The sequence below is a fragment of the Phlebotomus papatasi genome, chromosome 1 (assembly GCF_024763615.1).
Source record: "Phlebotomus papatasi isolate M1 chromosome 1, Ppap_2.1, whole genome shotgun sequence".
Lineage (NCBI taxonomy): Eukaryota > Metazoa > Arthropoda > Insecta > Diptera > Psychodidae > Phlebotomus > Phlebotomus papatasi.
Window position 1 is genome coordinate 9,638,792 of NC_077222.1, and position 17,735 is coordinate 9,656,526.

At 33.0% G+C, this 17,735-nt stretch overlaps 1 protein-coding gene across 13 annotated transcripts in view; it reads right to left on the reverse strand.

Moving 5' to 3' along the window:
- LOC129798721 (uncharacterized) overlaps positions 1-17,735 on the reverse strand; it is a 178,139-nt gene that overhangs the window by 24,890 nt on the left and 135,514 nt on the right. The window lies entirely within an intron of this gene.

The window sequence follows — 17,735 nt, forward strand, 5'->3', positions numbered from 1 at the left end:
CTTGCCAAGATAGTAATTAAATTCTAATGTCTAGACAATATGTATATTCTTCATTTTTTGTCTTAATATTCTCAATATTTATTTTAATTTTAATTTTTTTTATTATATGACTGGTAGAGTTTTCTCTGCAGGATCCTAGTTTTTACAATCTTGTTTTCCTAATGTTAAATGTTTTTCTGGAACACTGTAGATGGGGTAATTTCGTACCCTTGATTTTTTCAAGCTCTGCTTTAATTTTAGAACTTAAGGATGATCCAGTGACCATAAGGGTATTTAAGGCTTGTCAAAAGATCAAACTTAAATGGTAGAATGAAAAGCAGCGGTGTAAAGTAACCCGCATCTATGGCAGTTTATAAATTCGAGATCTCATCTCAGAAGATCTACTCCTAAATACGACAATGGTTCAATAAATTCTCATTGACAAACCTTCTGATTTTCAGAATGCAATAATTGTTTTACAAGAAAAACCTAGTGTTTCTTTATAAAATGCTTCTGGATTGCAGTACAACAAATATTTCTAAAATTATCCGCTTACCGATAATACTCTTGATTTTTATTGGATTTATCAATTCAGGTTAATCAAACATTTGTTCAGTTTAATCGTGTCTTAAGTGCTACGTAATAAATCTACGATTCAAAAATGGAAATTTTTATCAAATGATTTCAAAATCTAACTGAAAGTTCGGCCAGATGTTCTCTTCCAATTCCATCGACTTTCATTGATAGAAAGGCCTCAATGGACAGAGACAAGGAAGTCAAGGTGATTGGGTGACAAAAAAAGCCTTGTGGTCATCGATCATTGATCGCGATCACTTATTCCATTCCAAATGCTTAAATTTCTAATTGCTGATTGTGGGAAAAGTGGTTGGAAATGCAAAAAAAGGGCAAAAGTGCTGAAGTCACTGTCTCTGGGCCTTCACGAGTGTCTATCCGACAAAACCCACAAAAAAGCCATAGACAACATTATCATTTGATCCAATTGCCTGGCATTTGATTACATAGACAGCCTGACGATCAAATTCATGTCTCACTTCATCGTCCAAGACAGTCAACTTTCAAACAATATCAACTGTACGGAAGATCTTCAGGGGATCTATCCATTTTGATAATATGATCCACGCGTGTGCCGTTTTAATGTGATCTTACCAATGTGATCTCCCCACGATCTCTTCTAAAATTGTAAATTCAACACAAAAATCCCATAGAGAAAGATTAAATAATTCACTCAACATGCCAATTTGCATGAGTCTTCTTCTTTTTGGTAGAGAAAGAAGAAAATGATCATTTTGATCTTGTTAATGAGATTTTGTTTGGAGTGGAAATTTTCATCTTGTGCGCCCAGGAAACCATTTCACACGAGAATCACCAGAGTTCAACAATCTCCCTGCCGTCTTCCAACACCAATTCGTCATCATGATGCCTCATTATTGGGTCACTAACTCATACCCAGTGTAAACAACAATTCCTGACAAATTTCATCAATTTTCACAGGCGATTTGTGCCCCGGAATCAAGTGAAAAGCATATGAGAAAATAAATAAAAAAAACAAGCGCGAAATACAGGATAGAACAGTAAATTTTCCCAAATGCGAAGACTAAGACGTTGATCTTACTTTTGGCTTCTTATAGACTGCGCACAAAGGTCTAATTTGCGTGGAAAGAGTATCTGTGCAAAAACCGTTAAAATAGGAAAAACAATATCCCAATTTCAGGGAGGAATTGTTTTATCATATATTTTTAATTTTAAATATTTCTTAAAATTTTAGAAAATATGATTAAGAAGACAAAATTTATAAATTTCGCTGAAAGTTTGAAATGTTCACCTCGTAAGAAAAACGTTTGATTAATTTCTTGAAGAGGTCAAACCTGGTAAGACGGCGGTAGCCACAATAAAATTTCATTGATACCAGTAGCTTCTAATGAATTTTAGTACTTTTACCTAAAGCCTTAATTGAAATAATCTTGTTAGGATCACATCGAACCTTTTGAGATTAAATAAATTCTACAATGAGGCACAAAATTCAGGGTTCAACCATAAATTAACTTAAATCGTTATGGCACTGGCACACCATTTCAATTTAGTGAAATTCAATCGATTGAAATTTTATCTATCTTACTCTTTCAAATTGAAATCAGATATAGCTGTCTCTTTCTATCAAACGGAAATTAAAATTTCAATTTCATTTTCAATTTCAATTTTAAATTTCATTTGTCAGAAAGGTTCAACTATATCTGATTTCAGTTTGAAAGAGTGAGAGGTAAAATTTCAATAGATTGAATTTCACTCAATTGAAAAGGTGTGCCAGCGCCATTATTAATAAAATATCAATAAAATTTTGATTAAAAATTAAAACTAATGACGCTGGCACACCTTTTCAATTGAGTGAAATTCAATGGATTAAAATTTTACCTCTTTCTCTTTCATATTGAAATCAGATGTAGCTGTCCCTTTCTGTCAAATGAAAATTGAAATTGAAATTACAATTCTCATTTGACAGAACGAGACAAACTTGTTTTAGTTTGAAAAAGTAAGAATTCAAATTTCAATCGATTGAATTTCACTCAATTGAAAAGGTGCGCCAGCGCCATAAGAATAAAAAATTTTATCAGAAGAAATTGAAAAATATACTTAATAAAAATAAATAAAAATTGTAAATGAAATGAGATAAGACAATAGAGTTTAATTCATTTTTTCAGACTTATTTTTGTTAAATTTATTATTCTATTACTATACTTCCGATAAAATTCTCATTTTTGATTTTAACTTATTCTGAATTTTTTTAAATTTAGATTTTAACTTTTTCCTAGGAATAGTCTTATAAATAAAATATCAGTAACATTTGATTAAAAAATTCAAGTCAAGAATGAAAAGTATTACCAGACACAATAGAATAACAAATTCAATAAAAATAAATTCAAAAAATTGAATTAAAAACAGAGTTGACAACAAAATTCAATTCAATTTATTATTTATTTTTCTAAAATTTGATTTGAAATTTTTAATAAATTTTTACTGATATTTTGTTCACTTAAATTTATTGTTAAACCCTGAATTTCATGCCTTATTCTAGACTTTAATTGACTTCAGAAAGTTTAATTATGATCAGATTAAAGATTATTTTAAGTTCTCTGTATTTTAATATCTTAATCCCAATTAGAACTTGTTTAATTTTTTTTTGTAAAATACTTTTCGAATACTTTTCTTCGACTTGAAATTTTTTATTTACTTTTTCTTAATCTCTTTCAGATTAGTGTATTTTTTCCAAAATTTTCTTTTGGTTCAAAGTTTATTTGTTTGTGAATTTTCACTGAAGATTTATGAAATATTCGTTAATTGTATAAACTAATAAAAAGTTTGTGCCGATTTTTGTTTTTTTTACAAACATTTGTTTGTAAATGTTTGTAAAATTTCCATTAAATTTTGTCATTTGTTCGTACAGTTTTGCTTGACAAAAAAAAATGTACGAACACATGTTTATTAAGAACAAAAATGCTCGTCAATTGCTCATGTTGTTTGTGAAAAAATACAAACTTTTACGAACTTGTTAGATGTTAGAGGGTTATACAATGTACTAGATTTCTTTAGTCCCCCGTAGGAATTCACAAACAATTACGAACTACTTTACAAAATAGTTTTTTCTCATCTAATTTATTATATTTATATTCCTTTTTAAGAATTTTAAGAATTTTATTTTATTTAAACAAGCAACATTTATTTAAATTTATTGGACCTCCTCTAAAAAACAAGTCTTGCTAAATTAACAAGAAAATTTTGTCAAATTGATGTTCTTCTATATAAAAAAAATTGTGAGAAATGTTTTGTCAAATCTACAGCCAATTGAATTTTGTTAAAAGTTTGTCAAAAGGATATTCTGAAGTACAGAATACGGAACGGTTTTGTCAAATCGGCAGCCAACTGAATTCTGTTAAAAAGATGTTCTTCCGTCCAGAGTACGGAAAAGCTTTGTCAAATCGGCAGTCAACAGAATTTTGTTAAAATTTTGTAAAAAAGGACGTTCTTTCATACAGAGTACGGAAAGGTTTTGTCAAATCGGCAGCCAACTGAATTGTGATATAAATTTGTCAAATGGATGTTCTTTCGTACAGAATATGGAAAAGTTTTATCAAATCGGCAGTCAAGAGAATTTTGTTAAAATTTTGTCAAAAGGATGTTCTTCCGTACAGATTTATCAGAACGGCGACCAACTAAATTTTGTCAAAAATTTGTCAAAAGAATGTTCTTCCGTACAGAATACGGAACTGTGTTGTCCAATCGGCGACCAACTAAATTTTGTCAAAAGTTTGTCAAAAGAATGTTCTTCCGTACAGAGTACGGAAAAGTTTTGTCAAATCGGCAGCCAACTGAATTTTCTTAAGTTTGTCAAAAGAATGTTTTTCCATGTTAAATGTGAGGAAAAGTTTTGTCAAACTGGTGAATAACATCCTTTTGGCAAAATTAGAACAAAATCAATTTGTCCGTTTAACTTTTTTTTGTTTTCAAACTAGGCATTTTAGCATTACATCAATTACTTTTCCCCATTCTCAAATTTCGTTCTGAAATCAAAACAAAATCTCGTGCGCAGCCCATAAGATTATTGTGATTCACTCTGTGACCAAATATTTCACAGAAGTGTTATTTACAAGAACATTTTGCATTGTTTAGCATCGCACTCAAAAAGCCATTTCTCACTCTCAATACCGATTAAGCGGGCTTCAAACCCAAAAAGAATTAGCATCGTGGGTGGGATTTAAGTAGATCTGCTTATCGTCAGATTAACAAGAATTTACTGGTGAATTTGGAGACAAGCTTCAAAATAAACAATAGCAAAAACAAAAGAAAGAATGCTCCAGAAAAGAAAAGCTCAAGGGGGGTTGACAAAAAGATAAACACTGGCGCCCCAATTTTAATTGTTTTTGTCACACAAAATTCATCTACAATCAACACTTTGCGTGATACCACAAATTTGTGTTGATCAAGGAAAAACAGACCTCCGACAATTTTTCAATGTTCTTGTTCTTTTTTGGCCGAAATAAAAGACACGCAGAGGCAGAAAATGCGCGCCATATGAAAAAATGCTGCAGAGTCTTGAATAAAATCAAACACAAGACAGCAAATCAATTGACCCTATCTGTTGATTGGGCAACAATTGAGGAGAATTAATTGATCATCGAATTTAGAGTGAATGGTTGAGAGAATTTTTATTAAATTGAATTTTATGACGTCAGAAAGGCCTTAACAATATGATTTTTATTTAAATAAAAATCACCTTCCAGAAGGTCCAGTTAACGTTCCTCCAAACATCAGAAAATTCCATAAATTTCCTCCAAAGAGAGAAGGAGGGGGGGGAGTGAGAAAAGCCACGAGCACAGGAAATGATCATTTAACTGCAAAATTTTACAATGATCTCAGAGGGAATGACTGAGTAAATATACACAAGAACCTCTTAATCATTCTGCAAAGAGCAAAGTCTCATTGAAGAGGAAACTTAATCACAATTCCAAAAGTAGTTCAAACGCACATCTCACTCTTCAGAAAATAGTCACTGATTAATCATTCCAGGGCAATTGAGTTCACTTCTGAGCACTCCAACCTTCTCTTCATTCCATGCCAATTGATTGGGAAATTGGCAGAATTTCTCTCAATGAGGTATTCCTATTTATTTTGCCATTGAAAGAAAAATATCTTATCAAGTTTCTCCCCTTCCCTTCACTATCATTCATATTATATTCAATTCCATTCTATCAATTGTAAATTCTCAAGAATTGCTGGTATAATAATGCAAGAAAATTCCCCGTCACAAACACATTATTCTCTTTCAGTGGTACACTGCTAGGTTACCTCTATGCATTTCACAATTACACCTACATTTATCTTTTCGATTACCAATAAGTCTTACAACAAGATGAATTACGAACGTGTTCCCTCTTGAAAATTTTATTATTCATAGTCTTTTTGAAAAGTTTGTTAATAAAACTTTAAATAAACCGCTTAAGCTTGTTCTTCCTCAAAGATTTCTTTGAGATACTCATTCAATGGGGAAAACGAAAGGTGTATTAGGGTTGAGGTACCCCTTGTCGATTTTTAACTACCTTTTCCGGTTAATCGGAAATTATAAAAACGAATAGGTAAGTTATTAAGTGTGACTATTAACAATCTCGAATAATACTGAACAACTAATACTACTTTCAAATTCTCTTGATATAGCGGAATAATGCAAACTTAATATCGTCGTTTGTCAGACAAAATCACTTTCCTGACTTTTTAGAAAAAGGGGTGGCAAAGCGTGCCAGGCTTTGCGAAATGCTCGAACTCGTAACTTAGATGCTATACCTCAAAAGTACTTTCGCATCATTTACCGTTTACCGGTACTCAACCGATTTGAATCGATTCATAGGTTCCAATAAGTTCCACAAAATAGTTTGAAGAGTGATAAAAATTATATTCGAACAAAAATTACTTATTACTACTTACTAATTAAATTACTTACTTACTCAAGATTTATGCTTTCGGAATTTTAGCTTTTCGGGATTTAGGCTTTTTGGTCCTTTCATGATTTCAGTTTTTCTAGATTTTGACCCATAAGGGATTTAGCGTTTCTGGGATTTTGACCCATTCGTGATTTTGGCTATTCGGAATTCCGGCCAATTCGAGATCTTGAATTTCAAGATATCGATGTTCAAGATTTAGGCTTTCGAGATGTTGGCTTTTCGAGCCAATCGAAATAATTACTTATCGGTAAATAACCGGTTCACAACCGATTTGAACCGACTTAGAAATCACTCAAAATATTTCCCAAAATACACCTCAGGAGTAATTTAATTGAATTTCGTATAAAAATTATTTATCGGTTATGAACCGGTTCATTACCGATTCAAAACCGATTGGAACCGGTTCCGTTTTGTCGAAAATTCTAAGACCTTTCCAGTGAGCCCAAACATAATTCCATTCGCTTGATAACTGCGCTCTCTAGTGTCTTTTAAACCTTTAACCTTGAAAAAGCGTTATTAGGAATGATTCAACGGCATTTTCGTCCAATTGTGTCTACACACTACAAGCAATTTTCGTCAAGAATTGCCTTTTTAAAAAATTCTGACGTTTCTGCCTACATTTTTTAAAGAAATTTCTAGTAGTGTGTAGAGGCCATAAGAACGAAATGTCCGCCAGGGTAATCTCTAAAACATATCCAAAAATGAAAAAAAATCGCACGACGCGTTTTCGAGCAATCAAAAAAAAACATGGTTTTGGAGGGGAAGGAAAGGCGTGAGGGGAAAAAATGAGGGGCATATTAACGATCCGTGGGGCGACTTATAGGGGGTCCCCCTTAGGTCCCAAGTCGCTATCTCTTACCGTTTGTCCTCTAGAAGTGACGACAGCCGGACGGACAGACGGACAGACGGACAGCGTGATGACATTTCTCAGAAATCGTCTGAAACGTGAAGATTTGTTGACAAAAGTGGTCTCCGGGGTGTAAAGTGGAAATTTTGGAGGTGAAAAAATCGAGGGATTATATACTGATCTCTCCGTGGAGTTCGAGCAGTAAAAAAACATAACTTTAGAAGACCGTAAGACACCAGTATTGGTATCGTTCTTCAAGGATTAAACTAAGTATAGGAAAGTGGCCTGTATTTGAATACGGTAGCCTTTGCATATTTCAATTTTTCTCTCATTTCCTAAAGCGAAAATTCTATTTTATTAATCCAAGTTAACGGAAAATAGTTAATAGAAGGTAAAGGCTTTCAGGCTTCAGGTATATTCCTTTAATGAATCTGACCTAATTTTTTCAGAAAGTGTAGGGAAAGTTGTGCAGCTTCATACGAAAAATGATGTCCAAAAATTAAGATTTTTTTCTGAATACCACACAAACCAAATCAATTGCACAACTATGTCAAAAAAATCTCTTACTTATTAGGTTCATAATTCGGATCCACAAAATACCTAGAAAGCCTTCGATTTTCCTCTACAGTCAAATGAAAATTTAGTGGTGAATTTCACGAAATTGCTCTGGTTTGCTCAGCTTCGTACAACACTTTGCCCACTTACGTAGGCCTTATTTTCCCCTAAAACATTACACTGGAAAAATTTGCACATTACTACTTAGATGGAACTTTCATCTATTTGTTTTCTTATACGTGTTTTTTGACACTCGGAAAACCATTATTGCACTGCTTTTTGACAGTCAGTTAAGTGCTTGGTTAGGTGTGATTCTCTCATAATCACACCGATTGTAATCCTCGGATTTTCTCTAACGTCTCTAATTGGTCATACAGAACACATTTCGCACACAACTGATTTCGAATATGACCAGCCGTCAAAGTGAAATGTGGAAAATTCCGTTTGAAAACAAAACATATCGGATGAATAATGCTCAAAATGCATCGAAGTGGCAATTAACAAATCACATCTACTATTAGCAGATTTAGACTTGCATTGGGCTTGTAAATTACTCAAAAGTTCGCTGAAAATAGCTTACAAGAAATACAATTGAATTTCTAATAAAATTAAATTATCGGTTTATCACCGATTCATAAGCGAATGAAACCGATTTAGACTTGTCAGAAATTCCAAGACCTTTCTATTGAGCATAAAACGAATCTATTCGATTGGGATATACGCTCTCTTGAACTTCTTTGATCTTTGATCTTGAAAAACCGTTATTAGAAATGATTCAAGGATATTTTTATATATGGACAAAGTGCCCACCTAGGTTTCAATAAGGTTGTAGTTTCAGAGTGCACTACCGTGAACTACAGTATCGTATTTGGTATTTAGAAAGGCTTTGGAATTTCTGAGAAGTCTAAACCGGTTCCAATCAGTTCTTAATCGGTAATGAACCGGTACATAACCACTGACTAATCCTAAAATAAATTTAATTACTCCTAAGATATTTTGAGCGATCTTTTGAGTTATTTATGAAACGGTTTGAATCGGTTACGAATCAATCGTTAGCTTGAGCACTTCGCAAAGCATGGAACGATTTGCTACCCTTTTCCTTATATATTCGTATCACGAAACTTGCAATATATGATATTCCAAAGTAATGTTATACGCACTGTAGACCTAAGGCTTATGTCCTAGACACACTTACGACTTTAGCCGAAAGACGGCTTAATGGAAAGTGATGAAAATGTAGTTGTACCATTATTTAGAATATAATTATGCTGAGTGGACTCTCGACTAATCCTCAAGTCTGTCAAATCCCTTAGCCATATTACGTAACTATTATAGTTTCTTATCAATTGAGATTTTTTGTAATAATTTAAATTAAGATTTGGTTATTAAAGACGAATGGATTGCCATTTCGAATTTTAAGACCTTCGGAAACTGGGGTACACCTCTAGTCTGAAGATCGCTTTACCATATAGCGGATACCATGTTCGCTCTGGCTTTACAAACTGAGATATTCGTTTCGACTGAAGTATACAATGAGATAGCAAAGAGTCTCAGCTAATTGAGTTATCGATAGAGACATAGAGACATTATCAAGAGAAATTTTTTGCTGAATTTTGATAACCTATGAAATGATTCTGCTTAATTGTTATTACCCGTGGATTACAACAAGATTTAAACAACCAAGAAACACTGCACATGTAACAAAGTCAGTGCTTTATTCAGTTAGCTACTGAGGTCTTACTATACCTAAAAAATTAATTTATATTTTAGTGAAAGTGATCATAAAGCATTGGCCAAAGAACCTGAATCGAGACAATTAAAATTTCAATGGGTAAAGAAGATCCAGTCTAAGGCTGAAATTGAGCCTCGGTGGCTTTGCCATGAACCAGGATGTTGTGCAAGATTGCCAGAAACCCAATACCAAATTATCTCCAGCGGTGTGCTGAAGAAACAAGCATCAACCTCGCAAATGCGATAACTTCTCTGTCGACCTCCGGATATTTACATTTTGATTTAGTCAGTGCTACGGAGTCTTTTTTTTCAGTCTTTTCTTTTGCACCCCAGAGAAACCAGAAGGAAAAAATAAATAAAAATAAAAATAAAAATCAATCTCTGACTCTATTTATAGTTTGGAAAATTGATTGATTTACTGCTCATGTCATTAAATCCTCTTGCTCTGGTGTATATCTGCATGTTTGTTGTGATGGTGAAGAAAATCGGAAATGCAGGAGAATTGAGATGCTAAGCAACACTCAAAAAGGTCAATAAACAACCATCATGTTGGATTTTAATTGCTCAACTCTCTTGTTGTCTCTAAATAGCACTGACTTGGTGTAAAATGATTACAAATAAAAAAGTATGTGACTTCTATATAATTATATTGCCATTCCAACCACCTCTATCATGCTAACACTAACACGTCGCACAATTGCAATGGAAGCAACATAATTCTATTTTAGGTGATTTTATGTACTTTTGAAATTCAGACAGGATTTATGAATTTTTACCAAACGGATTAAGTTATTATAAAAATGTTGAATTTATTAAAAGGATAACACGACAACTACTTCTTCCGCAAGAGGGCACTATTTTCTCCCGCAAGTGGCGCTGGAAACTGTTCCCATTTTTTTTAATTTTAAAGTTTCAATCAAAAGGCTATACATAAATCAAATAATAATTTACTAAAATAATAATATGGCAGCATTAGTATTTCATTCCATTGAATAATTCTTTAATTGAAGAAAGTAGAGTACATTAGGATACTTTTGAACAGAAAAATAAGGGAAAAAGAACAAGAGAGAAACTCAAAATTCCAAACTCTATTCGGTTCAAAATTACCTCCTTGTACTCTATACCCTAAAATCGATGCCGGAAAAATCCCAAAAGGGCCGAAATTTCGAATGGATCGAAAGCCCGTATGGGACAAAATTCCGTAAAACCAAAATCCCAAATAACCGAAATTCCGAAAAGCTAAATTCACAAATGTCATAATACCGAAAAATCGAAATCTCGAAAATCAGTAAAGTCAAAATCACTTTAAGCTGAAATCCCTATTAGCCAAGATCCTGAAAGCCAAAAACCCTAAAGCCGAAGTCCGGAAAAGGCAAAATTCCGGAAAAACCAACTTCCCAAAATCTAAAATTCCGAATCCTGAAAGAAACGAAACTATACAAAGGATAATGTGTAGAACCATTTTCCAAAACACAGAAAATCTCCCTAAGCTTCTAGGCAAGCGCGAATGCAATTGTGGGAGTATCTACGACGCTTTTAATAATTTGGGATTTTAGCTTTTGGGATTTTGGCCCTTTAAGGATTTCGTCGTTCGGGATTTTGACTTTTCTATTTCTATTTTAAACTATTAGAGATTTTGGCTATTCGGAATTTCGGCAAAGTCGAGATCTTGGCTTTCGAGATTTTGGTGTTCAAGATTTATGCTTTCGGAATTTTAGCTTTTCGGGATTTCGACTTTTTGGGGCTTTGATCCTTTCAGGATTTCGGTTTTTCTAGATTTTGACCCCTAAGGGATTTAGGATATTCAGAATTTCGGCCAATTCGGGATCTTGGATTTCGAGATTTCGGTGTTTAAGATTTAGGCTTTCGGGATTTCGGCTTTTTGGGATTTTGGTTCTTTCAGGATTTTGACCCACAAGAAATTTCGGGTTTTTGGGGATTTTGACCCATTCGAGATTTGGCTATTTGGAATTTCGACCAATTCGAATTCTTAGCTTTCAAGAATTTGGTGTTTAAGATTTATGCTTTCGGAATCTTATCTTTTCGGGATTTCGGATTTTTGGGATTTTGTTTCTTTAAAGTTTTTGATTTTTCTAGATTTTGACCCGTAAGAGATTTAGGGTTTATGGGATTTTGACCCATTCGGGATTTTTTCTAGTAAGAATTTAGCTCAATTCGTGATCTTAGATTTCGATATTTCAGTGTTCAAAATTTTAGGCTTTCGAGATTTTGGCTTTTCGGGATTTCGGCTTTTTAGGATTTAATCCCTTTTAAGATTTTGACCCAAAGGGACTTAGGGTTCTTGGGATTTTTATCCATTCGTGATTTTGGCTATTCGGAATTTAGGCCAATTCGAGATCTTGGATTTCAAGATTTCGATGTTCAAGATTTAGACTTTCCCGATTTTGGCTTTTCGGAATTTCAGCTTTTTAGGATTGAAGCCCTTTTAGGATTTTGACCCATAAGGGACTCAGGGCTTTTGGGAAATTGATCCATTCGGCATTTTAGCTATTGGGAATTTCAGCCAATTCGGAATCTTGGCTTTCAGGATTTTGGCTTCAGGAATTTTGGCTTTTCGGTATTTTGGTTTTTGGGATTATGGGCCTTCTGCAATTTTGACTTTTCGAGATTCTGGCTTTTCTGATCTTTGACCCAATCGGTATTTCAACCCATTCGAGATTTTGGATATCAGAAATTTCTGCCAATTGGGGATCTTGGATTTAGAGATTTTGGTTTTCGGAATTTTTGGCGTTCGGAATTTAGCTTTCGCTTTGATCAGGACTGGATCGATTAATTTACTAATAACTAATGACTAGAATGATTACTAATAACAAGATTTTCATAGGATCCTCTTCGTATTCTAAAAAGTTGTGGAAAATTACTTATGCCCATTCCATCGCAATTGTGCCATTTATGCGAATCACTTAATAAATATCATCAAGTTTTATTGTCTGGTACAAAAATTGTCCGTTCTTGCAATTGACAATTAATGAATTATTGCTTTACTCAATGTGGCTCATTTAGAATTCAGCATGGAAACATGAGAATTGCATATGAGGAAGATAGGAGAATCTGCGGAAGGTGATTTAGAGGAAATTCTAGAAAACATATGTCAGTAATTTCACTAGCATTTCCCACTTAAACATTCATTGGGCGGGAAAATGGGCGTTAAGAGATGAGGAAGAAATTCTCACCACGTTCCAGAATTACAATAAAAGCTCTATATGATCATCCTACATACTAAAATAAAACGGTGCGATTGTTTGTGCTTGGTTGTTGAGAAGCATAGTGCAATTTTTAGCCATAGTCGCTTATAGAGTTCCGGGGAAGGATTTTCAATGTCACACGCATCAAACAAAGCAAATAGATAAAATTGTTAATTGGCAGCAAATAATTCTGCCATTCAGTTTTTTAATACAAAAATCTTTCGTCAATATACAATAGAGAAAGGGTAATAATTTATATCTCCTCGATTTTATTCTTCCTTCACGACTTTTTTCTTCATCCACAATTTTATATTTCAAACGTTTCTCCTTCTCTGTATATATTTATTCAATTACATAAACACAAAATGATTTGTATTTAGAAAATTTTCCACAGTAACAATCAAAGAAAATTATCTGAAAATAATATACAAATGTTGCAGTGCATGAAAATGATTCAGAAAATTGCATTCGTGCAACTATAAATAAATTTGTTAGGAATAAGCAATCACAGATATTGATAACAGTGCAATTTTTACTGCATTGTTTAGTTCATTCACTAAGAAAATATTGACAAAATCACAAGTGGACAGAGTTGGAAACTCAACAAAAACCCAGTTAATCCGTTCTATCTTGGCCTTAGAGACCCCCATAGAAAATTGAAGACAACCATTAATTCTGCAATAATACAAATTCTACCATTCTCTTTTGCAATGTATGTCATTTGGTGGGGCTATTGATCATGTGATAGCAGGTCTCATTAACACGTTAAATTGAGGTGAATTTCCACGTGAGGAAAATACAAAAGATCATCCAGCTGGAAAAATGTGAAAAGACTTTTTCACACTCTTTTCTACAGATGGCAAAAATTCCCAAAGAATAAATGGAGAATGCATAAGAAAAGAATTATCTGTTGCCAGGTTCAATCTACAATGTGGCTCAATCCAAATGTTCATATTTTGACAAAAAAAAATAATATGATTTTTTCCAGTAGAACAATTTGTGTCTCGGATTAAGAGGACATGCTAAAACCTATTCCTAATGTGTTCATCACCGACTTAACGTTTCATTCGGCTTCAGAAAATATAGTCAAGTGTGCTAATCCGGGCGCTTCGCTATTTAAATCGTTTATGACTAATTCACTTAAAATAATATTTTTATTTTTATTTCCGTAATATAATCACTACAGTAACATAATATAACTATTCAACTTTGAGAAAAAGCAAAAATACCTAATATTTTTATCTATTAAATAAGTGACTGTAATCGTCTGATTTAAATCTTGTGCCAGCTGGGTTCTTCACTGAAAATTTCTATCAGTGATATTTTCGCTAATGACAGCTGGTTGATTGAAAACATTTATTGTTTTTTTCCTTGTGAAAAAAGTATTTTAAATCCAAAGGTTTAATTAAAAGTGAATTAGCGAAAGGCGACCAAGTTAGTGCATGCTGCCTTATTTCAGTATTATCATTATTTTATAAATTTTCTTCAATATTTTTGATATTTTTTTTGTATTATGTTACTGAATGAAACAGTGAATAATTCTGTGGATTTAGAAGAAGTAAAAAAGAATTTCATCAGTCCAAAAACAAACGTTTAAAGCACTCTTCGGAAAACGATCCAGTTACCCCACCTTACTATAGTATCAAAAAGAGGTCAAAATCAAAATCACATCTCATTTGGGAAAATGAATATCTTTCTTCAACTAAGTATACAGTTAATTTTGAAAATTAGTCTACCAAATAGTGTAAATTTAAGTAAAGCATTTATCTCGAATGATAGACCAGGGAAAAAATATTTTTATGGTGCTACTACAATGATAAATGAAAACGGGAAAAGGACTTTCGTCATGTACTTCTGCATAATCGACACTATATAATTATATAATTACGACATTATATAATTCGACTATTTGGTGGCTTTAGAACAGGTCAAGAATTGAGAAAACAGTTAAGACACGGACCGACATGAAGGAAAGTCGATAAGGTAGAAGCACTTGAGAACAATATTTTTTTCCTTTTTTGAGGATTTCCTATTTTCGTTTGTCATAGAAATAGTATCATTAATCAGCAAAATTTTCCTGATGAAAGGTTTAGTTTAACGAGCCATTCCAATAACAAATAAAAAAGGAAAAATCTTTCTCCTGAGTAATTTTTTTAGCACTAGAGGAAAATGCTCTCCCTTCGGACGTTTATGCCTTCAAATAATGTGAATTTCCTTTGTTTTTCGTAAGAGATTTACACTAAATTATCATGGAATTATCAACAATTGATAAAAGGCCAACTAATATTTAATGAAAATGTGTAAGTCTCTTAGGAAAACTAAAAGAAAATTCACATTATTCGAAGGCATGAACGTTGGAATAGAGCGTACTTTCCCCTACTGTTCTCAAGTGTTGCTCAATTATCGACCTTTATGAGTATTCTAGACTGTTTTCCCCAGACCTCTCTGTGTTCTAAAACGATCAAATAGTCGTGACAGGAACCAACAGACAGAAAAGTCGATAATGCAGGAGCACTTGAGAACAGTTAAGTGCTAAAAAATGTGTTCATTTTTCACTAAAATAGCGCCAATCAATTTTTTTTCAGAAAATTTATAAAAGATTTAAAAAAAATCTCAGAACTTTAAAAGATTTCAGCTTTAAAACTCTAAAGTCCTTCTATAATTTTAATAAGGATTATTGCGAAGCGATATAAAGTACTAATTTTAGAATCTTTTATACGATTTCCTTATAATTAAAATGAATTTTTGAGATCTTTTTTCCAAATAAAAAAAACTTTAAATTTTAGAATGAAAGTCTTTTCAAATATTTTTTTTATTTTTGTTTAAAATTGTATTTTTGCATTAAAATTTTTGATCTATGATTTTTCATTTCACAAAGTTATTTTATGAGTTTTAGATTTTTTTCTCTCACTCAGAACAAGAATTATGATGGATATAAATAAAAAGGAGCATTAATAACTTTATCAAAGAAAGAGCACTATATTTTGTAGTATTTGAACGAGTGTTTTTCAACTTGTTACCGAGCTAAATACAGAACGAACCTTATGAGATATGAACTTTCGATCTTCGGTGACCCCCTCTAAAAAAACGTTATTTAGAAACATTTCCCCGTGTTTCTCAAACTCTGTCTTTGCCCTCCAAAATCATGTTCGTTTTACATTTTCTAGAAAACGGTTCCAACGATCTCCTTCAAATTTGGATATATTTGGAGGTAGCCCAGACGCACGTTTTGTTCATACATATGTAGGACTGTAAAACGCGCCATTTTAAATTCTTTAAGACCAAATTCCAACGCTGCTGGAGGACTTATTTTTCAACCGATTTGCTTGAATTTGGGTATTTAGGAAAGGTCTTGAAATTCCAAACCCGTCTACAATGGTTTTAATCAACCATTTGTTTCAAACATAGGGGAAGTGGGGGATCTTTGAAAGTGAGGCACCTTTGAAATTGGGATTTTTCTCCTATTTTAAAATAAAATTGAGCTTTATCGTGAAATAATTTAGTTACTCAATCTGTTTGTGTAGCTAAATTATATCACGATAAGGCTCAATTTTAATTAAAAATAGGAGAAAAATCCCAATTTCAAAGGTGCTCCACTATGAAAGGTGCCGCACTTCTCCGTACTGACTTCTGGTCTATGGCAACCCCCCCTCCACAAATCTATCTTGTTGCTGTGATAAGTTTTTTATTAATATAAAATAGTTTTATATTTCTTTTTAAAATAATTTTACATTTATTCTTAGCTGACTAGACCTCTGTTCTAATTTCAACACTGAAATAATTTTATATCTGCCTGTTGGATTCATTTAACGCTTACAGAGTTCTTCAGAGATCAAACGGTTAAAGATAGCGACATAGTGTTTTTGTGGGAACCTCACAAATTGATCAAGGATCATTAATATGACCTTCATTTTACTTTTTTTCCTTCCCTTCCAAAACAAGATTTCCTTTAGGATATTTTCGGAAACGAATCATAGACTATTCTCCTTATGGGTCCCGGTCAAAATCCTAAACGCCAAAATCCCGAAATCCAAAATCCCGAATTCTTAAAAGTGTCACAGCTATACTCCCACAATTGTATCCGCGCTTGCTGGAGGCAAAGGGAAATCTTCTGTGTCTTAGGAAATTATTCTAAACATTTTCCTCCATATAATTTCATTCCTTTCAGGATTTTTAAAATTCGGGATTTTGGCGTTCTGGATTCTGGCTTTCGGGATTTTGGCTTTTGGGATTTTGGCTGCCACCGCTCCTTATATAGCACAAACGGTTTGAGATATCAAGTTGAATTTTTCCATAGCACCCTCTACAAAACTAGCTCCATTTGCCTAATATTTTAGTAAAAAAGAACATGTAGATCAACCCATTGCTTTTGCGATCATCGTTGACGGTGATAATAAACACTCATCGGTACATTTAACCCGAAAAATTAGCACTGTGATTGAGAATGAGGAGAAATGATGACAAATAATCGAGCAACCATACTTCAGTGATTTAGAGAAAAATAAGAAGTATTTTCACGGTTAAATTTTCAGCACGACAAAGAATCATAAACACGTGCTAAAACCATCAAAAGCTGGCTACAATTAGCATTAATCATTTACGGTCCACATCATTTCCCAAGCAAAATGATCATTCTTTGAGAAAAAAAAGGAGACACTTGCGTCAAAATCAATTGATGTGTGATCAATAAATAAGTCTCTGTTGGTGGTTCTAATATTGTTTGGTATTTTGTTATGGCACTTCTATTATTGATCAATAACTGAGGCACCTTATTGAACTCTAATTTGCTAAGAGACTATAGGAAGACTTTTCTGTTTATGAAGTTGAGAGCAATAAAAACAGATTTATTTGCCTTAGATTTTAAAATCTCAATACTTTTGGAGGCGCGTGATGCAATCCCATTGGAAA